The 27466-nt window shown below is 33.8% G+C and overlaps 1 long non-coding RNA gene across 1 annotated transcript in view; it reads left to right on the top strand.

The window, feature by feature from the left end:
• The window catches only part of LOC115279467, a 95505-nt gene extending 76212 nt beyond the window's left edge, over positions 1-19293 (top strand). Inside the window, exons 3-4 of the long non-coding RNA XR_003903454.1 lie at positions 9755-9839; positions 19247-19293. This is a non-coding gene — a long non-coding RNA (uncharacterized LOC115279467). The remainder of the gene's footprint in view (positions 1-9754; positions 9840-19246) is intronic.
• The last annotated feature ends 8173 nt before the right edge of the window (positions 19294-27466 follow it).

Genomic DNA, 27466 nt, shown 5'->3' with positions numbered 1-27466 from the left:
AAATAAAAAATAGAGTTACCACAAAAAAAATAAATTAAAGGAGAATAAAGAAGTTCAGAATACCTACGAAAACAGCCTGATAAAATATCAAACGAGGATGCCTGAGTGGCTCAGTTGGTTAAGTGTCCTGCTCTTGGTTTTGGCTTATGATCTCACATTTCGTGAGTTCAAACCCCACATCTAGCTCTGCACTGAGCATGGAGCCAGCTTGGGATTCTCTCTCCTTCTCTCTCTGCCCCTCCCCTGTACTCCCTCTCTCTTTCTCTCTCTCTCAAAATAAATAAATAAACTTAAAAATAAATGATCAAGCAAAATAAACAATGTAAAGTCTGTAGAGGAGACATAGAGTAGTTGGTTCTTATTAGAGTATATTATTTATGTTGAATAAAAGTAGAAAATAAAGCTAGCAAATGAAACTGTGGCCACCTTGTGGAAAACCTGGAATCAAAGCAAGGGATTATGAATGCCTTCAAATATTTCATGTGTAGAATATCTTTAAGCACGATTTTTATGTTAAACTTAATCTTGTTATCAATATTAGTTTCAAAAGGGATACTGAGATTTTTTTTATATTTGGTGATTTTATACAATATTATTAAGTGAGAAGTTGTGAAATGTCAGCAAAACTACCTTACTGGCAGGCTAACAAGTTGGCCTGCTACAGTGCTACATGTGTATGCTAACAGAAAAATACAAGATCCCTGGGTCAGGAAAACAACGGGTTAATCACAGAGTGAAGGAGCAGCCAGCCCCTTCATCAGCCTTGTGTTGGTTTTCAATACCCACAGCAGCACATAGTGCGTCATGACGAGGGCTGCACATTTAACTGCACATGTTGTAGGTTGCACCATAGGAAAGGAATGCCAAAATAAGGAGATTCTGTCCTCTAATGTGGCTGCTGACATATATGTCTGCCCCATCCTTTAGAGGGAAAGATTATTTTTTCCCTGAAATGTCAATAGTTTTTCTCCAGGGGACAAATGGAAGACATCTCTGCATTTATGGCCTTAAAATACAAGCAAATGTGCCTAGGAAGATACTTGGAATTAGTCAAACTGTTAAGGGCACAGTCCTACAGACTGCCAAGTCAGCCCAAGAATTCTGAGACTTCAAATAAGAAATATAAAGGGAACATATTTAAAAACTATAATCAATGAACAGTAATTTTAAATCATTGAAAAGGTTATCATGAATTTGAATTAGTGAAGATTTATGATAAGTTATAAAACAAGTAAGCATAACAGTATCTTTTTGCAATATTATGACATGTAATAAGAACTGTTGGGAAATTAGATAATGAGTAGTAGTAAATTCAGGTGTTACAAAAGAACAAAAGAACTTTGACATCAATTACAAGTTCAAGGTTTTCTTCAAAACATCCCATCATTGATAATTTGCTAGAAAGACCTACACAACTCCCTGAAATCTATTCTATTCAGTTATATTTAGATTCTTTAATGTTTATTTATTATTGAGAGACAGAGAAGGACAAAACACAAGCAGGGAAGGGGCAGAGAGAGGGAGAGACACAGAATCTGAAGCCGGCTCCATGCTCTGATCTGCCATCACAGAGCCCAGAGCAAGGCTTGAACTCACAAACCATGAGATCATTACCTCAGCCCAAGTCAGATGTGTAACCGAATGAGCCACCCAAGCGCCCCAATTCAGAGTTATATTTAGTACAGGAAAAGGATACACATTAAAGCCAGGCAAAGGAAGAGGTATATAGGAAAGAGTTTAGGAGGGTTCTGAATTCTCAGGATGCATTACCCTCCTGGCATCATATGTGACATATACTCAGGATCCTGTCAATCTATGAAGCTGACCTGTTCCCAGTTTCCAGAGTCTTATTAATGTTTTTGATGAAATTTAACTCAAATACCATCAAATATGCATTTATCATTAATGAAGATGAAAAAAATTCTAATTAAATATGTATTGAGCTATAATAATCACAAATTTATGTTCTAATAGTATATTCTCAAAGACCAATTAAAATCAATAGTTGAATTTATGTATGAATAATGTTTAGAGTGGAGACCAACTACATTAACAGCTCAGTAAAAAGAGTAGCATTAGGTGTAGAATACTAAGGTATGGAGAAAGATAGGAAATAGGCCCTTCTAGATTCAATAAAGGGCTGCATTGAAAAAAATATATATGTGTATGTGAGAGGTAGGACTTAATGATTTTTGTGGAGAATCAAATATAAGCAAAATGTATTCAAATTTACAGGTTCAGGGCAGAAACATAAAGGCTTTTCTGAAATAAAAAGTTGGAATATACTTAAAAATTAATGCTAAAAATGTAAATTCTCTATGAAGAAAATTTAACAATAAATAATTGTTCTGTAGTACATAGGCAATGATTATATTTAGTTGGATTGTATTCTTTGGCCTCTCACTTCATTTGTATATGCATTTTTAAATTTTCAGATATGTTGAAAACTGTGATAGTTTTTAAGGATTGATAAAGGTGCATAAGATATTAAACAATTGAAAATTATGCAAGGCAGACTGGAGTTAATACTATATGAGAGAAAAATGTTTTGTATGGAGAGGAAAGAAAATGTGTAGTTCATATATAAATATGATCATAACAGTCCAAAAAAGCAATTCATATTTTAAGCAACAAAAGCACAGCCAATAGAAAAGTACGTACTTTAATCAAATAACCATACTTAGTATTTATATAATGCCAAACAAATTTTTCTTACAATACATTTAAAATAGATGGAATAAACTATTTCTTTTTTTTTTGTCAAGTGTTTTGGAAGCATAAATTATTATCTTTTTTTTTTTCTACTACTGCATAGGGAACTCTAGAAAAATAGCAGCATGCCATTTGTGGTCTAAAAATATGCAGTTCTAAAATACGATGGTTAAGTAACAGAAAGTGAAAATCAAGCCAAATAAAAGAAGAGCACCTAAAAAGTCACTGACTGTTCCTATAATAAACAGGAATTTTCTCAATGTACCTTACTATTTTTCTCAGATGATTTTCAAGTCCAATACTAGGTGCCTATTTTAACAAATAGAGAAGACATTGTTTTAGCTATTAATATACAGCCACTCTTATATAGAATTCTTAGTGAACTCATAGATGCTTGAGAATAACCTTTTTCCCCTTGATACTACTTACAAGTAGAAAGAATTTTGTTTTATTGACCTATTTATTTTGTTTCATTATTACAAATTCATATGATTTCCTTATCGTCTCTATATAGACATTGTCTCCTCTATTGAGTGGGATATAATGGTCATAATCTTAATTGAAATCAATGGAGAAAGTAGTCAAAATTACTTATTTCTTTAGGTTGTGGTAATAACTTGAGACTTGGTGATAAAGTGAGCAATATTTTCCTTCAATATTGTCATCTTTAATATTCTACTTTTTCTGTCCTGATGAAGACTCTTGAATGTCAGCTAATCTTGTGCCTTCATCATGTTTAGGTGGGCTTAGGTTCACAACTAGGATTCTCAAAAGGTGTATTCTATCCAGGTACCCCTCAGTTACTCAGGAAGGCAATCAGTGTTCCTCCAACGTATCACTGATATCTCCAATCCCAAAGGAGAGTCTGATTTATCAACTGCAAATTCCTTAGTAGCATTTACCCTATTCTTTCCTAAAACACCTTATTTTTTGGAAAATATTTGTCTTAGATTCTGTAATATTATTAATTAAATATTTTTCATTAATTCATCTATTTTTCACTCACCAGGAAATATTTTTAGGAATAGTCAATATTTTCTGCTCCCAAATAGAAGAAATAGAAGTGGATTATTATAAGTAAACAGTGTTACCTCCATGATTGTATCTAAGATGAAAAGGACAGAGAGTTGCCATTCGTTAACAGTTTGTGGTTACAGTCATGGTTTTAGGCACAAGTAAAGATTCCTTTGAGGGAATAGTGCATGAGTTAAGCATTGAAAATGACTATGCATTGGCTGGAATGAATAAAGTAGAAGAAAAGGCCATGTAAGGTAGAATGGATAGTTTTATCAAAAGAATGGAGATTTAAAAAATGTATTATGTAGTTTAGTATATACTGGGGGTTATAAGAAGTATGATTTACTGGGGAATAAATATTAAAAAGTAGAAAGAAGTAACCCTAACAACTTTGTCAGAAGGAAATTTTTATCCTTAGTCATATCCTGAGTCCTAAAAATTTTAATAGTGTCACTGTATGTCTGTATCTTCAAAATCCTTGAAAGAAGGTGCACATGGAGCTAACGGTGTGAATTAAATCATACTTCTATAATATAGATTCCTATAATTCTAAAATGAGAAATTATTTTATTTTATTTTATTTGAGATATAGTACAATGAGATCTTAAGGAAAGAATATATATTCTACCTATGAACTGCTGGTGTTCTTTTTTTTGTAATATTTTTAATGTTTTATTTATTTATGAGAGAGAGAGATAGCATGAGTAGGGGAGGGTCAGAGAGAGATGGAGACACAGAATCTGAAGCAGGCTCCAGGCTCTGAGCTGTCAGCACAGAGCCTGATGCGGAGCTGGAACCCACGAACTGGAGATCATGACCTGAGCCGAAGTCTGACGCTTAACCAAATGAGTCACCCAGGTGCCCTGAGCTGATGGTATTATCTTGAGTTCCCATCATTAGGCTGAGGATTCTTTCTCAACCAAATAAAGTACAACATTTAAAAATCATCCAGAGGAGAAATCTACATATATTATCTTCACATGACTGGAGATGATACTGATAGCATTCTTCTCTATAGAAAAAGTAAAACAGCATGGTAATACAAATATGTTAAAACAAAATAAGAACTCTATACCTAGTAAAAATATCTGTCAAGAATTAAGTATAATGCATATGTTATGTGGCAAACAGAATTTGAGGTATATATTATACACAGACTGATCCAGATGGAAAATCAGAAATTCATCAGGTGTAAATATATAGCTATAAAATGAAGATTGACTGGACTAAAAACTATGATATCTCAAGGGTTTTGAAAAAACATGAGAGTAAAAACACAAGTAGCATGTGAGACTTGAGAAGTTATATAAATTTAGTGTTCTAATGTTTTTGTATTATCTTGAAAGTTGTAAAAGTAACAATATATATTAGACTCTTAAACCTGAGGCTGTGTATGTAAATTTTTAGTACTCATTTAAAGAATTATATGTGAATATATAAAACCCTCATAGGAGGAATACAGATCAATAAAATAATCCATTAATAGTGAAAAATAGCCAGCTTAATGAAACCCACTATAGAGGTAATTTAAAATCAAAGGAAAATAATAGTAAGAGGAAATATTAAAACCAATACATCAGATTTTACATTCAATGAAAATAAACTAAATACACTAATTAAGGAACAACATTTTGCAATCTATAAAAAATCTATCTAAATCCTCCTTAAAGAAAATATAAATTTGAATGTAATGACACAATTATTTTGTAAGTTAGAGGAAGGAAAAAGTATTATCGTGCATATAGATACAAGAGTAGGTTTTTGGAGATTCACAGAAACCTGCCACAGAATTAGGAGGAATCTAAAATTTTGTGGTATGTTTACATCTAAGATAAAAAATGCATTTTTGTGTAACACTTTGCAAGAGCTCTTAAGAAGATGAATAGGTGTCAAATTAGTCACTCTGTTTAGTAATAGTAAGGTTATCAGCAAGCTGAAGGATAACAGCATTGGTGGATTATTGGATATGAATTCAAATTGCTGTGAGTTATGGAGTAAACAGGATGGAAGTAGGAGTGGGAGGGGAGAGATGTTGTGTGTGTTAATTGAGGTACACTTATGGTCTTAAGAAGGGGTATCCTTCGGATAAATAGAAGAATATTGTGGGTTTGAGGGTGTGTGTAGGAAGATGAGAGTACTCCTATGGTATCTGTTACAAATTTCTCTAAGGAGATTTTAGCATGGTGAAATTCTGTATCGAAGAGTTGATGTTATCCAAATGAGGAGCACATCATTGAAGAGGGGAATTTTATTATATATTTTAACTGTATATTACTCCTTGTATTCATTTTTGAATAGTCTGTTTCCATCTGATTTTGCATGTACCATTTATATATTTTGTCTCAACAATCTACAAGAGTGCTTACTGGCAAATTAGAGCATTATTATGCTCACTGTCTTAATGTACTGACATAGAACTGATTTCCCACTGTACCCTAAGAAGGACATCAGTGGAAGTAATAAAGAAAAAAAAAAGCAACCCATAAAAATAGACCCAGAATGAAAAGCAAAAATGGATTTGAAGAGACCAAAAGTCAACTAGTCCGTACTGGGAGAGAGGATAGCAAAATCAAAGATCCAAAGGGGATATAATTTGAGGGGTGTCTCGGTGACTCAGTTGGTTAAGTATCCAACTTGATTTTGGCTCAGGTCTTGATCTCATGGTTGTGAGATAGAGCCCAGCAGGGGGCTCTGCACTGAGCACAGAGCCTGCTTAGAATTCTCACTCTCCCTCTCTCTCTGCCCATCCCCTTCTCAGTCTCTCTCTCTCTCTCTCTCTCTCTCTCTCTCTCTAAGTAAATAAACTTTAAAAAAAAACAAAGGAGATATATATATTTTGAGAAGAGAAAATTTTTCATTGTCATGATTATTATTAAAGAATGTTCAAATCTCTTAACAGTCACAGTAGCAGTGTTAACTGAGATGACAAACTCTTCTAGTCTTGAGCTGTCTCCTAGGACTGTAGTTAAAATATGACATCAATTTCGGCTTACATATACAGCATTATATTTTAAGTGGCAACACACACACATGTAGGTACTCTTTGTCTTATAGAAGATAAAAAGTATTTTAACAAATTACAAGAAAATAATGTAAGCATTAATAACTATAAGTATGTTTCTAGGCAATATGTATACATACTATATGTATGTCCATATGTAATGTGTGTTTGGATGTGCAAATATTAAATATATCATATGTTTTATATATATAAGCATATATGTGGATGTGTCTCTGTATGTATTATACATATATAATTATATATGTACATGCATAATTCTAAAAGAGAAAACTTGCGAAAGGATAAAAATATTTTTCAGCAACAATATTTTGATGATAAACTCATCATGCCAGGAAAAATAGGAGTATATTGACTAGATAATCATCATCTATTTCTTTCCACTTTTTTAGAGGGTCAATCAGTAGAAATACATACCATTTAGTTTATTGTTAGAAACAGAAAAATCTGATAATGCCTAATTTGTAGTGCATAAAGTTTTATACAAAAAGCTCTTGACTGCACATTGCTTACTTGTTTCTGTTTGTTTCATATCATAGAATCCTTAATCCTTTGTTGCTAGTGTTGTTTTTGTTGTTTGTTGTTGTTGTTGTTGTTGCTTTTGTCTCTGAACTATTGCTTGGTAGAGTTTACCATCTACCCAGACACCCTGGGAGGAAAGCCTGTATCTCACAGCTCTTTTATTTTTAGCTAGAATTTTTCTTTTTCAATCTTTACCAATTGTATCTTTAATGCATTCAGCAAAATGTGATTGATTATTTTGACCGTTTATTTTGTTGTACTTACAGAAAGCTATCCATTTCTGAGAATTCCAACTTCCAGTTGCATTTCTACTTTATGACTTGGTATACAGCATCTCTCTTTGTCCTGTGGCTAAAACATACTTTTCCACTAATTTTCAGTTGAGCTTTTCATATGTTAAGGGTGGTCTTAAGAGATTCTCTTACCTTATGTATCTCTAGTCACAGAAGCTAAGGAAAGGGCTTCCATTAAAATAATTCATTTTAGGCAATAATCTTAAGGAAAATGATTAATGACACTGGGGAAAGTGAAATGGCTGAAGCAAAAGCAAATCCTAGGTTGTAGCATTAATCTAGCTAACATGGGGCAATTGGAGCTAATGCTCCATAGGACTACCTGAGGACCAGGCTACATGTATCTCATAATTGTTTGCTACTGACTCTCATCTTCTGTTGTTTAATGGTTTCTCCCAGGGTTTTAACACTCTTGAATTTCCATATTTGGTAAAAGTGGCTCCTTGATACCATATACCTGTGATTTATGCAGTGGGAGTGGCAGATATATTAATTACAGAAAGCTAGATATGATATGTAGTTGAAACAAGGTTCAGTCAGACTGGTAGTGCTTGGACCAAAATTGGGACTAAAATATGTGGGATGCGTTATTAATTATATGCTCTTTTGGTCATTAATGTATACTCTTTTCCTACATTAAATTCAGCCTATTACAGATTCTTCAGTGTAGGTATTTGGTGGCTATCTCTAAAAATATACTTACTACAGGACAGTTAATAGTTAAAATTATATTTTACTATGCTGTTAAGTTTATTAATTATCCATATTGACATTTATCCATATTGGTATTGAGTGTACCATTCATTCTAGGTATCCTCAATCTTTATTAGTACCGGTGTTCATATAGGTTTCTTCCCTGATGGGATTTTCTAAAACTTTATCTCAAAAAATACAAACTACTTAATTGCTTTACCTTGTTACACTGTCATTGCAATAATTGCCCATTCATGGTTATCACCGGACATGAATCATTAAGAGATATACTTTTGTATCCTCTTATTTCGGAATGGTTTTTCCTTCTACCATTGCAGCACAATGGTAATAAAATTCAATTAACACCACCAATGTAGCAACAGCTGTCTTTACTCGTTAGTTCACAATCATGTGATCTGATCCAACATCGCTCATAATCAGGACAATACAAATCAAAACCACAATGAGATACTGCCTCACAGTTGTCAGAATGGCTAAAATTAACAACTAAGGCAACAGCAAATGTTGGCGAGGATGCAGAGCAAAGGGAAAACTTTGGCACTGTTGGTAGAAATTCAAACAGGTGCAGCCACTCTGGAAAAGAGTATGGAGGTTTCTCAAAAATTTTAAAATAGAACCACCCTACCATCATCAATTGCACTACTAGGTATTTATCCAAAGGATACAAAAATGTTGATTTGAAGGGGCACATGCACCCTAATGTTTATAGTAGCACTATCAACAAATAGTCAAATTATGGGAAGAGCCCAAATGTCCATCAACTGATCAATGAATAAAGAAGTGGAATGTATACACAATGGAATACTACTCAGTGATCAAAAGAATGAAATCTTGTCATTTGTAAGATGGAACATGGATGGAACTGGAGTTTATTATGCTAAGCAAAATAAGTCAGAAAAAGACAAGACCATATGATTTTACTCATATGTGGAATTTAAGGGAAAAAAAGATGAACATAGAGGAAGGTAAGGAAAAATAAAAGAAGATAAAAACAAAGAGGCAGGCAAACCATTGAGACTCTTAAATGCAGAGAACAAACTGTATTTCCAGGATTGCTGGAGGATTGCTAGTCTCTATGTTAGCCAAACATAGAGACTAGCTAATGTCCACAGGGCGTCTTTCTGTCTACCTGTTAGTTGAGTGGTTCTTCTGAATTTATTATTATTTGTTGGCATTGAAGTAAGATGTGCATGCTTTCTTTTTTTTTAAGTTTATTTATTTGAGGGAGAGTGAGCGAGCAGAGGAGGAGTAGAGAGAGAAGTGAGAGAGATCTAAGCAGGCTCCACACCGTCAGTGCAGAGCCCAACACTGAACTCAGTCTCAGGAACTGTGATATCATGAGCTGAGCTGAACCCAAGAGTCAGATGCTTAATCTACCTCACCACCTCGATGCCCTGATATGCCAATTAAATATGTTCCATCTGTATACCTCCTTTCCAAATATCCTTGTTTTGATAACCTAATTTTCATCTTTCAGCTCCCAACAAACCTGCCATGCCATCTGACACTGCCTTCAAGTCTGTGTATGTCTGCACTTCAAGCAACTTCTCTCTGAATACAAAGTAAGTGTGTGTTAGTTATTTAAAGATTTGGGGGAGGTTTTCCCTTCAGACTTTCCTTCTAGGTTACCCTTAAGTGTAGTTGTTGTGAATGTAGTATGCTTTTGTGATTTCAAACATATGGAGCCACCATATCTATCAGCCAAGTCAAGATTTTGTTTTTTCCTTTTCTGGTTGTTCATATGGGATTTTAAATGAGTAAGTAGACTGAGAAAGATATGTCAGCAATCTGAGATAGGTGATTTGGGGAGCCTGGTGTACACATTAATCCAATTTACTTGTGGCCTTTAAACATTCTCAGGACAAAACAGATGCAACATCATTATATAAGAGGTTGCTGCTAAGCCTACTTAACCTTATGAGTAGGTAGTTCATATTTTATATTCCACAGCCATCGAAATTTGAAGACTTTGTTGCTGGTGCTTTTAATGTCATATCTAATAATTAATTGCTAAATCACAAAAGGGCAAGTGACAAATTTGGAGGGCTTATTACTCAAATTTTAATCACTATAATACATTGCATTGATAGAATGAATGCTAAATGCCGTATGTTCATTTCAGTCCTTACAGAAAAAGCATTTGACGGAACTAGCATTGTATCATGATGAGCACACCTAATAAACTAGGAATGAAAGGCAACCTTCTCAGCCTGATAAAAGGAGTTTAAGAAAAACTCTCAGCTAGTATCATGCTCAATTTGAGAAACTGAAAATCTTCCCTCTAAGATCAAGAACAAGACACAAAGGGCACCTGGTCAGTAGGAAGAGCATGTGACTCTTGATCTCAGGGTCATGAGTTTGGGCCCCAAGTTGGGCATAGAGATTACTTGAAAAAAAATAACAGGACAGAAGCTGAAGTAGCTATATTAATTATAGGAAAAGAAGACTTAAGAATTAGGAACATTGCTAGGGATAAAGAGCATTGCATCATGTTGAGTTTTAATTCATTAAGGAGATGAAAAACACCCTAAATCTTGATTTATCTCACAAGAGAGTATCACTATACATAAGATAGAAAGTGATCAAATAGTGAGACAAAATAGTCAAATACACTATTATAGTGGATTCTTTTATTGTTATAGTACTTTGAATACTGAGTACCTAATACCACTCTAAAGAAATAATACCACAGTATTATCCTTAATTCATTAAAGCAGTCCTATGAGTTACATATTATTGATATCTTCACTTTAAAGAGAAAGAGTCAGTGAAAGCTTAAGTAATATCCCTATCAAGTAGCTAGCAATCCAGGCAAGATCTGTTAGCATCAGACTACTAGGGAAGAAATTAGATCATTTCTTTGGTAAAAATAATACAACTAAGTGACTGCCTGTCCTGAATCAGTAACTCTCTCTTTATGGAGAGGTCTTATTCAATAACTTTATAGGAAATAAGAGTAACTTGGCAAGTAAACGTTACATATATGTTAAATCTAAACATCCCTCACGTTTTGAACATGAGCAAATTTTGGAACATGGCTTGAAGTCTTTTAAGTAATTCATGAAAAAGTGTTTATCATGTGTGCCTATGAGAATACTTTCAGCTGTGGCAGGTAGACTGTTAAAGGCTCTGGCAGCATGTTAAATGTTGAGCAGGTGATGGAAATACAGAGCTAAAGTTCACGGTCGCCATTGGAAATAATGTTTTGAATTTCCCTACCTGTTACTAAATTTATGGAAGAAATTACCTTTTTCAGAAGAGAAAAATAAAATCAAAACATAGGGCTCTGGTCAGCACCTTGGAGGAAGACGACACTTGAAAAGGGAAGGAAGGCATGTGTAAATAGTATGGCCGAAGAAGCAGGGGATGGCCTGTAAGGTTGAGAATAAGCAGCTATGGAAAGACAGGACTTTGAGGATGGAGCGAAAGGGTACCTACGTTCATAGCTGCAGAATTGGAGAATGCAAGAACAGAAAATTATTGTTAGCTGGGCTTTTAATACGCCCAATTGTCCAGAGTTAAGGAGAGAATGTGGGGAGAGTCCTATGAGAAAGTTTAAAGGATGTAAGCTACTCTTGTGAGAAAACGGACTGTACAAGGAAAGAGAAAATTCCGTAGCTGACAGGAGGCACAGATTAGAGCAACTTCAGCCTATTTAGTTTATAATGGAAGGTTTGTGGTTGCTATATAACTGGTTCTACATCCCCTGCTTTAATTTGTGTAAACATTATTGACATGGGGAGGGAGATTTTCATATTCAGTACAATACCGGCAGTATGAAAAGACTACAAATTAGCCGCAGCTGAATGTTAAAGAAATATTAAACTCAGCTGACCTTTGAGAAAGAAACAAAGGAATCCTACCCTCCTTTTTTATCCCTGCCAAGTGGAATGCTGGAGCTTTTATGATACTCATAAGAGTCTCTTCTACCATAAACAATGACACTGCTTAAATGACTGAATCTGTTGAATGAATTCTTCAGGCTCTCTTATGTAGGCACATCAAGGGAAAGCATGTAAAATTGAATTATAGTAATTCAGAATTGTAATCTTTGTAGAGCCACAAAAGAAAAGAAGATGTTTATATTACAAATTGGTTCCACCTCTTTGAGCCTTAAGAAGTGGTTTAAAGTGTCTTGTTTACAAACATTTTAAATTTGTATTCTTAATCTTTTAGGAATTCAGTGACTAGAAAAGTCATTAAAATAATTATATTTAGATTATGATGTTTGCTGTCACATTAAGTTTGCACTTTCTAAACATACCAACTTGAATTATTTCTGCTCACATATTGATATCATAGTTTTAAATCTTTTTTCCTGAAGGTATTGTTAAATACATCTGTGTGCTGCTAGACACAGAACAAACTAAAGTGTCCACTAAAAATAGAATAATTTAAGTGTTTTTCTCTAATAGGAAAAACTCCATATGTTTCTGAGTATTTGTCTAAAAGAAATGAAAGCAGGATCTCAGAGTTATTAGCATCACCCATATTCATTGGAGTACTGTTCACAATAGCCTAGATATAGAAATAACCTAAATGTCCATAAACAGATGAATGGATTAAACATGTAATGTGTGTGTGTGTGTGTGTGAAATGGAATATTCATTTGGCCTTAAAAAGGAAGGAAGTTTTGCCATATGTGACAATATGGGTGAACCTTGAGGACATTGTGCTATGTGAGATAAGCTAGTCACAGATGGACAAGTTGCATGATTCCATTTATATGAGGTACCTAAAAATAGTCACATTTATAGAGACAGAAAGTAGAATCGTGGTTCCCAGGAGCTGGGAAGAGAGAAAAATGATAGTTGCTAATCAGCAGGTATAAAATGTCCATTATGCAAGATGAATAACTTCTGGAGATATGCTTGCTGCACATTTTTCTGACACATAACAATAGTATATTGAATACTTCAAAATCTATTAAGATGGTGATCTTTCATTAAAGTACTCACAAAATTTAAGGGGTGCCTGGATGGTTCAGTTGGTTAAGCATCTGACTCTTGATTTCGGCTCAGGTTATGATCTCAGGGTTCCTGGGATTGAGCCTTGTGTTGTGCTCTATGCTGAAACTGCAAAGTCTGATTGGGTTTCTCTCTCTCTCCCCCATTTCTCTCTCTCCCTCCCCTCTCATTCTCTTTTTCTCAAACATAAACTTAAAAAAATTTTAAATAGAAAGTTCCAGGGATGTAATGAAAGTATTTCAAAACCCAATTTCCATTTCCAATAGAGTATCACCTTACCATAGGCAAATTAATCTCCACCTCACCCAAGAAAGTCATTTGGTCTCCAACAGAATCACTAACTCATCTTTTCTATTTTACCATACCTTACATACCATCTTACTTTAAATAAATAAGATTATTACTTTATTGCTTTACACATCACACAGGCATTCAGTTAATGTATCAAGTCAACTAAATAACGCTGGAAAATCCCAGGTGTAGCTTTTCTGTCATTTTCTCTCAGCACTTTCATAATTTTATGTACATAATTAATGCCCCAGTAAGCTTGGTGATAAAATAAAAGAAAGAAAAATCCTAATGTTTATGGATCCATCTTGGTTTCAAATGTTCCAGTTCCTAGAAACTTGATCATTAAAGTGTATTATTATTAGGCAGTTAATAAACATATCCCATTTAGTTGCTTTATTTCCCATAACATCCAAATGTTCTTTTTTCTATTATTGTTACTTACAGTGAGATATGAATATTAATAAGTATATTGATTTTAATATGATTAAGTTTATTATATGTTAAAGTATGCAACTATAAAATCAGCATTCTCTTCCAGAGATTTAAAAAATAATTATCAAACAAGGTACAATCACCATGACATATATTTTTCATTATTGTTGAATTTAATTAATGGTATCTCTCAATTTAAAAATTTCTTTTGATTTAATTTGATTTAACAGATAATAATTATCTATTTATTTGTCAAGCATTGATTATGTGTAAAACAAAGGGCCAGTTTCTGTGGAAAAGAAAATCAATTCAAGTAAAGATGTTTTCCTCTGTCTAGTAAAAAATAGAATATTTTTACATAAGTAAGTTTTAAAGAATACATAATTCACTAAGGAGATGTTCAGAATATAGTCAATGAAGAGCCAGAGAAATAGAAAACTTTATCACCCATGGAGCTCTTGACAGTGTAACCAGTGAACTCCACATTGCTAAATCCCTAGCCAATTCCTATGTCTCTTCATCATGAGCTCAACAGTAGCATCTGGCATCTTCAAGAACTTCTATGTCACTTTACTGTCTTCAGTCTCCTTCTAATATGCTGACAGCTCCTTCTCAGTCTCCTTTGCTGTTTCTTCTTTGTCTTCAGAAACGCTGCATTATAATTTTCTAGGCCTTTGTCCTAGAATGTCTTTTCCACAGCATCTTATCGGCGAGATTATGCACGGGCTGAGCAATTCCAAAGTTATAACTCCAGCACAGCCTCTTGCCTGAACTCTAGTTCTAAATATTCAACTACCTTCCACTAATCCATCTATTTTACCCAACTCCACAAAACAGTTCCTATTTTAGTATTTCAAATCATATTAGTAAATGCTAACTCCCTTCCTTTAGTCACTCCGGACCACCCGTCAGAAGCATCTTTGATCTTTCTGGCTCTTTGTTCCCAACCATATTCAATCCTGTTGACATTCATTCAAAATATGTTTAAAAAAATTATCCTATCCTTTCACCACGTTTATTGTTATACTTTAACCTAAGCTACCATCAATTCTCAATGAAATTACTGCAATGACCTTTTTTAATGAAAATAAAACAAAATTCTTAGCCAGTGAATAAGAAAATAAATGTGTATAGCTGAAAGAAAAACTATAAATAAAATAGTTTTCATTTAAATTGATATGTATGTGTTTTATTTGATCATAAGGAACCTGCTAAACTTTTCTTCCCAAACCAAAACAGAAACGTAGTGCTAATAAGTGAAGTCAGTAGGGCTATAGCATATGCTGTTAATATGCATAAGCAATTGCATGTTTGTAATCTTGCAAGAAACAATCAGTCACTTAAGAAAAACAATTCAGTTTGCAGTAACATCAAGAATTATAGTACACTTTGAAATAAATTGTAAAATGAAGACATATAGTCCTACAAAGTACAACACAATGCGGAGAGATACTGAAGAAGATGCAAATGCTTGGAGAAATATCCTGTGTACATGGATGGAGGTCTCAATATTTTTAAGGTGGCAGTTCTTTAAAATATATATAAAGATTTAATGCAATCACTATTAAAATCTTAGCAGACTTTTTTTGTATAAAGTGACAAGCTGATTTTCAAATACCAAGTACTTAGAATTATTAACAGTATTGAAAAGAATTTACAATCTCTGACTTCAAAAACTGCAATGAAAATAAATAATGAAGACATTATGATAGTGGCATTAGGATAGATATATAAAACAAAGGAACAGGGGTGCCTGGGTGGCTCAGTCGGTTGAGAGTCGGGCTTCTACTCAGGTCATTATCTCGCAGTTCCTGGATTCGAGCCCTGTGTGGGCTCGACAGCTAGCTCAAAGCCTGGAGCCTGCCTTAGGATTCTGTGTCTTCCTCTCTCTCTGACCCTCCCCTGTTCACGCTCTCTTCCTCTCTAAAAAATAAATACAACATTAAAAAATTTAAGTAAATAAAACAAAGGAACAGATTAATAGTCCAGAAATATGACCATGAAAAAAGGCCCAACATCATTAATTATAGGAAAATGCAAAATAAAACCACAATCTGATATACCTGCGTACACATTAGAATGGCTAGCATTAAGAATAGTGAGAAAATCAAGTATTATCAAGTTTGGAGAGGATAATTAGAAACTGGAACTCCCCTATATTGCTGGTGAGAATGTAAAATAATACAGCCATTACTGCAAACACTGGTAAAGCTTATTTGCATGATAAGAAAAAAGTTGAAAATCACTTATTTATAGAAAGGATAGTGGTAGAGCAGTGCAGTTACTCTCTTTCCTAAGGATATACTAACTTTTCAACTCTTCATCATACTATAATTTGTATGGACCTTTAACATGTCGATATTCCACAGAGCATCAAATGGTTTTACTGCATCAATAATTGCATATTAATCAGAACTGGGTAACCAAAAGTGAGCAATTATAATGCGCGTCCTACTAAGGCCCATGTCTACAAGGACATAATGATAAACTCTGCAAAGAGAAGTTTTCCCTAGTTATGGTGATTTCAGGAGTTTAATGATCTAAATCATATTGAAATACTTCTAAGATAGAAAAGAAAACAAACAAGGAATTTCACTGTATACTCTCTTACTACTAAGAAAGACACCTAGTATTGTCTTTTCCAGTTAAGGTGTCTCTTAGCATATACTCCGCAACCTTAGTCTAGCTCTAATTGACATTTGCTAATGCTGTTTCTTCTTTCAACCACTATTTATTTCTTACTAAAACTTGTAATTTAAATAAAGTACAAAACTCACCGTTTATTCCCGTACAAGATCACAAAATCTTGAGAAAAAATAAACCATGTAAATTGTAACCTATACTCTCCAAAGTTCACAATCTCAGAAATATAAGTCTAAATTGAAACAATGATAGCAACTCACCTATACCGAGTGTAATAGCTAACTTCTTATAATATATAGTTATTATCACATTGGATAGTGTTATATATAATGTGCTGTTATACCAGCTAACTCCTTCGTCCAATATGCTCATTTACTGGATTTCTACACTCCACCATATAAATATGAATAGAACCATAAGAGCCATATCACATTATTAAAAAGTTTAAAAATACATAAATTTTAAAAAATAACTTATTGTTCCTTGTTATATTTTAAGACACTTTGAAACATAACAAAAAGTAGAATTTTTAAATGTTTATATATTTTGAGAGAATGAGAGAGAGAGAGAGAGAGAACATGCCTAACTGGGGGGAGGGAGAGAGAATCTCAAGCAGGCTTTGCACTGTCATCATGGAGCCTGATGTGGAGCTGGAACTCACAAACCTCATGACCATGACCTGAGCTGAAGTTGGACGCTTAACTGACTGAGTCACCCAGAAGCCCCGTGTAAAGTATAATTCCGTTCCCCTCTATGGGTCTTGCAAAGTCTGGGCTTTTCAAAATCTATATTCCTCCAGATTTCTGCATTTTGGAAGTTTGTGTCCCTAGAATATATGAGTCTGTGCCAACTTTTCCAGCAGTTGTCAACTTTTACTGAAAGTTTGGGGAAAATACATTTCTTTAATATTAAAAATCCACATATATTATTTAAGGTAATTATATCAATATTAAAATAAAATATGCAACTTCAAATATATTTTACACTAACCAATATTACTTTGAGCCACAGCTCCAGACCCCAGAGGAACAAGTTCACTCTCCTCATTATACATCTAAAATCAAAGTTTCTGAAGCAAATTTTAGATAAGTCTCTAGTAGGTATAAAAATTCAGTACTTCATGTGTTATTTCTCCTTTGGGGGAGGTATTATGGTGGGACTCTATAAGCCTATGATGTCTGTTTATTACCTGCACCAATATGCCACATCCAATTTTTTTTTAAAAAGTACATTTCCATAAAGTTAATAATGCCTGTGAGGGCAGGTCTTGAAGTGTCCCTCCGTGTTCACACCCATGTATAATCCCATTCCCTTGAGTATGACGATTAGTATGAATCTTCTGAAGACAGAATAGAGCAAAAGTAACAGAATAAACATACATTTGTTTGTGTCTGTATTTGTGTGTGTACAGCATAGTTAGCATGAAAAAATGAGAGGTTGGAGGGTTATGGTCATAGTAATAAAAGCTGAAAAACTTAAATGCTTTTTCTACCAAAAGCTGGAATATACAAGCTTCTATTTTCAAAATTTTTCTTCTTGAAATGTTGATGCATATGCATTGCTACATCTTTTAGATAATTTTCAACCATTTCCTTTTCATTGTTCTATAAATCTTCTCTTGCCAAAGGAATCAATAGGGATTAGAGGTTCATCCCATGGGTAGACACAAAGCACAAAGGCCAAGAGTAGAGTAATCTTACCTTGGAGGCCAATACACTTCAGCAGCCGCAGCAGCAGCAGCAGGTGTCTCTCCTTTGTAGGTTTTTCTCCACCTGAATATTGTTCTAGTATTAAAAGATATAGTGTTTTATGTTTTAACAAAGCCCTAATATAAACTAACTGCCTATCATGTGCCATTACAAAGAAATATTGATCAATTTTCCTGTTGTAGGAAAAGTGGCTATTTTAGACATATTGAGAGGCATGTGGATTTCCAGCTTGATGCCTTTCTAAAGTATTTACATGGTGGCTTTTGCTATAAAAGAGAATAACGGTGCTGTTTTATTTATCATTCGCTCCGTCATAATGTATTGCTCTTGCAGTATTAGGTTTTTCTTCTTAATATAAAAGCTGTTAGATACATATTTATTTAATTGTTCAAAAGTATATTGATAAAGCATAAGAACACCTTTGCAATCAATTAAATGGTTTGAGAAAGGAATGTTCTTACACAGTGATTGAACACCGGACTTATATTTTCTATTTGAGCTTTCATAGATACATATTAATTATATCATGCATCTGTCATAAATGGATATTGTAATACTGAGTTTACAAACTCTAATTATATAACCCCGTTGTAAAGACTGAGTAAACCCTCTTTTAAATGTATGTTAATATGACTGAAATCACACCATTTAATGTCAAAGGTTTAACAAAATACTTTATTAAAATTCATAGCATTAACTGTGTTTTTAGTTATTCAAAACCTATTTTGATTCTGATGTGAGAAAGTCAAAGTAGTAAAAATGGTAGGCAAAATGTATATTAAGCTAAATCTTTACTGATTAGCTTTTTAATGTGATTCCCTGTAATCTAGGCTTTCTTAAAGACTTAGCATGACATATGCCATAACATTATTCTGGATGCTCTGTTTCTAGACTGTGTTCAGGATTTTATTTCTATCATCCCCACAGTCAGATTTCACATTCATCCTGAATCTATTTAGCTGCTCATGATTTCCAGGGCCTGCATATGAATACTGATGAAACATATAGGAGAATGCATTATTTTAATTCCAAGTGGTATACCTCTTCTATGGAAGAATATTTACATCCTCAGGTAACTAATGTATTTTCATTGCTAACTCAAAGTTTTAAATATGTCATCTTCTCTCTAAAAATAGCAATATCAAAAATTTATTAAGTTTTTTACATTTTACAATAGTTTCACATACATTATCTTATTTAATTCTTAGAATGAGTCTTTGAAGTAGGTAGAGACACTAGCATCTTATTTTTATAAATGAGGAAAGTGTGTGCAGAAAGCTTTATTGACTTGCTAAGATTCATAATCCAGTGAGTAAAAAAATCTAGAATTCACCTATAGGTTTTCTGATTCTTTGCCCAAAGTGTGCTTTTTCACTGCAGCCTGGGATTATTAAATGAAATAACAGTATGTTGTTAATGTTTAAGATTAAGTTATGCATGAGAAGTAAAACTTAGCAGAAAGGATGAGGCTGACAGTTTAAAAAGTAAGTAAAATATTTCTCATTTCTAATGAACTGAAGATGGCATTCTACAAAAGTTCCTTTAGGAATTGATATAATACCTACTATTTAGGTTTGCTTGTCCTGTGTACACGCTCTGTGTGTTCTGATTCCAAAACTTCCTGAGAACAAATTTAAACATAATAGAATATTTTCATGTTTCATAACACTGTCGAAGATACTCTTGGTTTGCTACCCAAAATTTTTTCAGTTCCTTTGTCTAGTTGCCCTCAATACAAAAAGGAAAGCCAAAAGCTCATTTCTCACATTCCCTTGCTTTGCAATCCATAAGTAACTGGAAGCTGGCTAGGAATAGTTTAGAGAGCTTTTAATGCCCTTATAAAAAGAGACAAAAGTAACTGAAGTAGCTCTTCCCAGTTTTTCCTGTTCCTTTCATGAAGATGAATGGGGCGGGGTGTCTGGAACTACCATAGTCACTATGGCAACTATGTGACAAATACTAAAAGAATTACCTACATCAGCTTTGATATCATTGAACCCTGAAACGAACACAGGCAGTACTATCTACTATGAGACTACTTATGACATCAGAAAAATGAAATCCTATATCTATAGGATAATTATTAGGTTTTGTATGTCAATACTTCAATAAAAGTAGGAGAAAAAAAGTTGGATTTTTCTTTACTTACCAGAGAATGTACTCTTAATTGTTACAACTGTTCTTTGACTTTTCACTTGAAAAGTAGTAAATATAATTAACACTCTTTGAAGGAAAGTCAATGACATGTTTGAGCTGTCATGTCATTATCAAATGTGAAAATAAATATCACTGAAATCAATATTTTGGTAAGTGCTTGGAGTTTTCAAAACGAATGGAGCCATACATATCATTGAATTTCCCCCTCTTTTTGATTCTGTTGACTGAAGGATCAAGTAACTAGAAGATTGACATGAGCAAACATACTTTGGGTAGTTACTGGGAGAAATTCACAATATCTCATTATGACCCTTTGGCAAATAGATGCATGGGCAAACTGGAAGCTTCTCTCTCACAATCATAATGATGGAAGTAGAGCAATGACTTATTAGAATATAACCTCATTATTATGAAAATGCCTTTTTAAAATATACATAGGAACTTATTTTTAGAAGGACAAAAATTATGTAGAAAAAACAATGTTTCCTGAATTTTTTTTTCTATTTTGCAAAAGATCTCCTTCCCTGGACAATATCTGATGCTCTGTAACTTGGTTTCAACTATTCACTTTATACTTGGAGATTCAAATGGGTAGATTTGTAATTCCTAATCATATACCTAACCACTTGGTGCATGTCTTCCAACTAAACTTCCCTCAAAGCCTGATTTATTATCATGCCTTCTGCTCTCACTAATACATTATAAAGTACGTTTACCTCTACACTAGTCACTATTTAATCCAGCTCCAATCACTTTCATTAAATTTCATTATATTTCCAAAGTATCCTGTAACACTCTAATCTTTTACTCATTTCCACTTATATTTTAGTGCCCTACCTTACCTAGAATACTCAAATAGTCTCAGCAGAATAAATTTTTCTACTTGCATTTTATATACTTGCATTTTATCTTTCCATTTTAGATACTGACTCCTCCTCTCTCCTTAATCATTCTTTTTTCCTCCCTTTTGGTTAAAAATATTGTAGTAGCTTCCTTTGGCAAGCAAACCTTTTACAACCAACCAAGTAATTTACAGTATGACTCTATCTATATTCAGCCTTATGTCCTATTCTTTCTTAACTAAAACTATTCTTTGCTCAGAAAAAACTACATGTCCTTCGATGAAAAGAGTGATCTTTCCTGCCTTTCTTGAGTTGCTCATATTTAAGTATCCTTCAGTTTGCTTCCACCTGTTATGTCCCATTCATCAGAGCCTGCTTGGGATTGTCTCCCTCTTTCTCTGTTCATCCCCCTGTGCGCCTGGCCCCCCCTTCCCCTGCCCCCTCATCAATAAATAGGTAAACTTAAAAAAAAGAAGAAGAAGAAGAAGAAATCAAGGCTCTGAATGGCATGACTAAGAAGTAGTACTGCTGGCCTTTTAACATTCTTTAGCTTATACCATATTTTTTTCTTCAAAAAACGTATTTTTTGCTTTCAGTTTCATATTTATTAATTCAACCAGAGAAAAAAATCTTATCCTAAAGACTTGGTGTGTAATTTACTGCTTTAAAATTTGGATCAGAGGCTTCTCAAGACCCCAGTCCTTTTTTTGTGATGTGGTAAAATATGAATTTGGTGTTTAATGTAAAATAAAATTCCTCTGCCAAGAATTTAAATTTATTTTATCAATGTACAAGATATTAGTGATGAGTTAAGGAAAAAAATCCCAAAATGCAAGACTAGTTGTTAGCATATGAATTTGGTGCATATGAAGACAAGTTCTTAGCATATGAATTTGGTGTTTAATGTAAAATAAAAATCCTATACCAAGAAAAAAAAATTCCTAAACTGTGACATCTACTGATAAAACTTCCTGATTTGATAAGGTGCAAACTGCCCCATAAGATTCTGCCATAATGCCTTCAAAAGAAATGCCCAAGTGAGCCTACAGCAAAGGACAGAAGGCAGGCATTATTGTATTATATCTGAATACATTTTAGCATAAAGTTTTGCTGTAATTATTTCCTCTGCCTTCATAGAAATCTGAGCATATTTGTAACATGCTACTCCATATATTATGTATTAATCATTATGCTTATCACCTCTGAGTCTCTTTGAGAAAGGAACAGTTTCTTATACTTTAAGTATTTTATGCAGGATCTGACAAAATGTAGATCCATAGTCTATGTATTAAATTACCAAAAAAGGTCCATCAGACTAACATTGAGATAAAATAGTTGGTTTTGTAGTTACATACATCACTAAGCAATTCTTGTTGTTTTAACTTTATGATGATTAAGACTATTTAGAATAAAAAGCACAGGATAAAAAGCATTTCAAGAGATTATTTGTGATCTTTGATCTATTATGGTTCTTTTCTCCCAATACTGACTTAACTTATTATGATAACATTATTTTTAACAGAAAACAATAAAAATATATCCTGGAGGACTACCTGGCACTAAACTTAATGATGTGGGGTAGATAGCCATGAAAAAATTACATTTCCAGACTTCAGTTGTACTTCTACAGATATACACATAATACAGCTTTATTGAAAATATATATTTCCCCTAAGTTATTTTTCTACAAACTTTAGTATATGTCATTCTAAAAAGACAAACTCATAATTTAGAGAAAAGATGGATGTGACTAGAAAGATACGGGAAGAAATGACGGATGGTTCCAGATGCCTGGAAAATGAGAATTTGAACATTCATGTAGCCTTAAAGGAAAGCCATGTGGGAGCACCACACAACTCTGGCTTGCTGGTTTTAAATAATTTGGGTCAATTCTTGTCTTTCAGCATCTAATGTTACACAGAAAAATTCTGGATACACTATGAGTTTGGTTCCTTTGAAGGCACTTTATGATTGGTTTGAAAGTTTTTGTGTTTTGATTTGCTTAATGATTTTTGTTTGGTTAGTTGGTTTTGTTATTTTGGCTATATGTTTGGTATGGATTTTTTTTAATCGCAGTTATTTTAAAACTTTGTTTATAGTTATTGGACCCTTTTCATGAACAATGTCATGAATTAACATATGTTTTCCTGGTAATTGAACTCTTTTGATGAGCTTAATATATATTGCACTGGACTTTTTATCCTCTAAAACAGCATTTTTTAAAACTCTGACTGCCTGTTAGTTGAGGACCAGTATATGTATATGGAGATTTAACAGATTTTATGCAAAAAAATATTCTGTGACCAAATATATTTTAGGAAACTTAGGTTATAAAAGTAAATGAATTTACTATGGAATTATAAATATGTAAAATCTTATCTAGTTCCTCAATTTTTTTAGAATGTATACTATGAAGAATTTTTGACCTTATTTGAATATTACTTTTTTTAAATTTCCTCATGAATTCTTTCAGCTTTCATTTATAATTTTAGAAAAGGTAATCTATGGTTAGCTTCATTTTAAAATTCATTTTCATTTAGTTTTTTGTTGTTCAGGTTGTGTGTGTGTGTGTGTGTGTGTGTGTGTGTGTGTGTTTTCTAGCTTCCTTATTAGGAGCTCTTTCACTTGCCTCTGGTGTCACTTGGACTTCTGTCCATCATTGTGTTTTCATTTGAGCACTTCCTTGCTTTCTGACATTACAAAATGTTCCAGCCGCATCTTATGTATTTTCTGCCTCTGTCCTAAGATCAGGCTTTTCTCAGTGGTGTCTTGGTTGCTTTTTGGTGCCTGAAACCAAGATCTGAAAACCAGGTTTGCCTTTTGCTTCTTGGGTGTTCCTGTTTCTAGGCCCTTTTAGATGACAGAGCAAATATATGTGTGTATACTAACCATTTTTAAATACATATATATAATTTTAAATGTCACCATTGTATTATTATTACGCTAATCATGACTTTATATTGACGTCTTAAACTCTGAACCATTACCACGTGGATCATTCTGTCCTCCTCCCTTGGCTTATCTATAACCTCGCATTCCAAAGGTGAGAAACCTTGCTCCCATCACCCACTATCCATTCCTTAATTGTTCACTTCAAGTATACATGTATGGGCCCAGACTTGACAAGTCATATTGCCCTAAGAAACAATGTTATCAGCTGGAGAACGTGCCTATGATAGTTCCCTTTCCCATTGTTCTTTCATACGCCACTCCTCTGCAAAGCTAGGTAGGTCATCACTTCCTCCCTCAGAGACACACACACACACTTCGGTGAAGTTTTCCCTTACATTTGTCATTCATTTAAACAACTTTGTCACATTTTGCATTCTATCCTGGGATCTCTCAAAGTCCTAAAAAAAGTATTTATTTAAATTTGCATATCTTAGTTTTCACTATTTCTGTTGTAATTCACTAAGGTGTTATTAATTCCTATTAGTATTGACAAGTGCATACAGTCATTACAGCTTCATCCAGAGTAGTTTCATGACCTTATCACATCCTTTGTGCTTTATTTACCTAATCCCTCTCTTTTTTGGAACTCTGACATAATCAGTCTCTTTCTAGTTCTATTTTCTATATAGTTTTATTTCCCCAAATTCCATACATATTTTTCCATAGGTAACCTCAGAGAGGCTTCTTTCACCTACTTTTATGTAGTTAGGACTCATCCATATTTTTGTGTGCGTTGTCAGTGCATACCTTTTTATCCTTCTGTAGGTAAGTACCCTTTTGTATGGATGGGATAGTGTTTGTGTATGCATTCATTTATTGGAGGATATCTTGCTCACTTCCAGTTTGGGGTGATTATGAATAAAACTACCATAAATATTTATGTGCAGATTTTTGGATGAACATATGGTTTCAAAAGTTGGCTAAATTCCTAAGAGTACAGTTGTAAGATCTTTTGGTAAAATTATGTTCAGCTCTGGAAGAAAACACCAAACTGTCTTCCAAAGTGGTTATACCTTGAATGAGAGTTCCTGTGGTGCCTCATCCTCACCTCCAATTGGGATTGTCAGTTTATTAGATATTTATTGATGTAACAATTACGTAGAGTGTCTCATTTTTCCTTATTTTTTATTTTTATTTTATCTTTTATATATAAACTTTTTTTAATGTTTAATAGTTTTTGAAAGACAGAGAGAGAGAGACAGTGTGAGCAGGGGAGGGTCAGAGAGAGAGGGAGATGCAAAATCTCAAGCAGGCTCCAGGCTTTGAGTTGTCAACACAGAGCCTGATGAGGGGCTCAAATTCACAAACTGTGAGATCATGACCTGAGCTGAAGTCAGCTGCTAAGCCAACTGAGTCACCCAAGTGTCCCTGTTTCACGTTAACTTGCATTTCCCTACTGACAAATGGTGTTGAGCATTATATGTTTGTTTGCCATATGTAAATATTTTATGATGAGGTATTTGACCACGTTAGTGCATTTTTAAATAGGTTTGTTGTCTTATGATTGAATATTAAGAGCCCTTTGTATATTTTGGATACAGTCTTTTATCAAATAAGTAATTTGCTGGTATTTTCTCTCCATTTATGACTTGTTTTATCATTCTCTTAACAGTGTTTCTCATAGGGGAGAATCATTACATTTTGATGAGATCTAGTTTATCAACTGTTTCCTTTCACAAATTTTTTGTTGTTATATCCTAAAATTTATCACCACACCCAAAGTACATAGATGATCTCCTATGTTTTATTCCAGGTGTTTTAGAGTATTGCATTTATGTGTCCATGTTCCGTTGTGAGTTACTTTTGACGTACATAGTAAAGTCTGTGTAGTACCATATTTTGCATACAGGTGTCTAATTATTTCAGCAGCATTTTTGAAGGCACTATCGTTTCATAATTGATAGTTATAGTATTGAATATGTTTTCTCCTTGATGGATTGAATGAATGTAAGGCATACAGTATTCATTTAACTGGGCTTGTTGTTAATGCTGTTTTTAACAAGATAATCATAATAAATGCCTCAGTGGGAAACCTTTAGGAAAAAGTCAACCATGGGTGACTCAAGTGGCTTCACTGATATTCTATTTGGTGGAGCTTTAAAAATTAAGTAGAACTGGGGCGCCTGGGTGGCTCAGTTGGTTAAGCATCTGGGCGGCTCAGGTCATGATCTCACGGTTTGTGGGTTTGAGCCCTGCGTCAGGCTCTGTGCTGGCAGCTAGCTCAGAGCCCGGAGCCTGCTTCAGATTCTGTGTCTCCATCTCTCTCTGACCCTCCCCTGCTCGCTTGCTCTCTCTGTTTCTCAAAAATAAATTTAAAAAACATTAAAAATTTTTTTAATTAAGTAGAATTGAATTGAGCAACAGTTGACACTCAACGAGCAGATATTAAAGTTTCAATATTTCTTAGTTTGTGTTTCTGCACTTGGAAATTTCCCTTTTGTCTATTGCCTTTTGATGGTAAATTTATTAATTAGAAACTAACTGAGGAAATTTAGAGCCTCCTTTTGTATGTGAGCATATTTAGATAGAAGTAAGGTTCTTTGGAGTATAATTTGGAAACTAGCTGAAATCAAACACTAGAAAAGATACCTAACACCAAAGACTCGCAGCATTTTTGACCCAAATCATCACTTTCAACAACTAATGTAAATCTTGGTGCAGCTGGATGACTCAGTTCTTTGAGCATCCAATCTTGATTTTGGCTCAGGTCATGATCTCCAATTTGTGAGTTTGAGCCCCACACTGGGCTCCACACTGACAGTGCAGAGCCTGCTTGGGATTCTTTCTCTCCCTCTCTCTGCCCTTCCTCCCAATCTCAATCTCTCTCTCTGTCTCTTGAAAATAAATAAATATTGTTTTTAAAAAAGAACTAATGTAAATCTCAATAAAAACAGACCATATACTCTTTTCAGCAGTTGTTTAGCAATCCTATTCCTCAGTTGGGATATGATGTCATAATTCTTGTAGCTTTATATTAGAAAACTTAACTGATAGGCAGTTTTAATATAGAAACACATATTATTGTTTGTACATTTTCTGTCATTATTACTGTAGTTCTATTATTAACATGATCATGTGTAGTTCCCACCTTTTCTTAAATGAACATTGTGAGTACTTTAAACTGGCTTCTGCATGGTGTCAACGCTATAGGAATAGCTGGGTGTCTGTTTGACCTGTGTTGTCTAACATTATTAAA

Source organism: Suricata suricatta, chromosome 15 (genome assembly GCF_006229205.1).
Source record: "Suricata suricatta isolate VVHF042 chromosome 15, meerkat_22Aug2017_6uvM2_HiC, whole genome shotgun sequence".
Classification (NCBI taxonomy): domain Eukaryota; kingdom Metazoa; phylum Chordata; class Mammalia; order Carnivora; family Herpestidae; genus Suricata; species Suricata suricatta.
The sequence above is the reverse complement of the archived record's forward strand: the minus strand, read 5'-3'. Positions and strand labels throughout refer to the sequence as shown.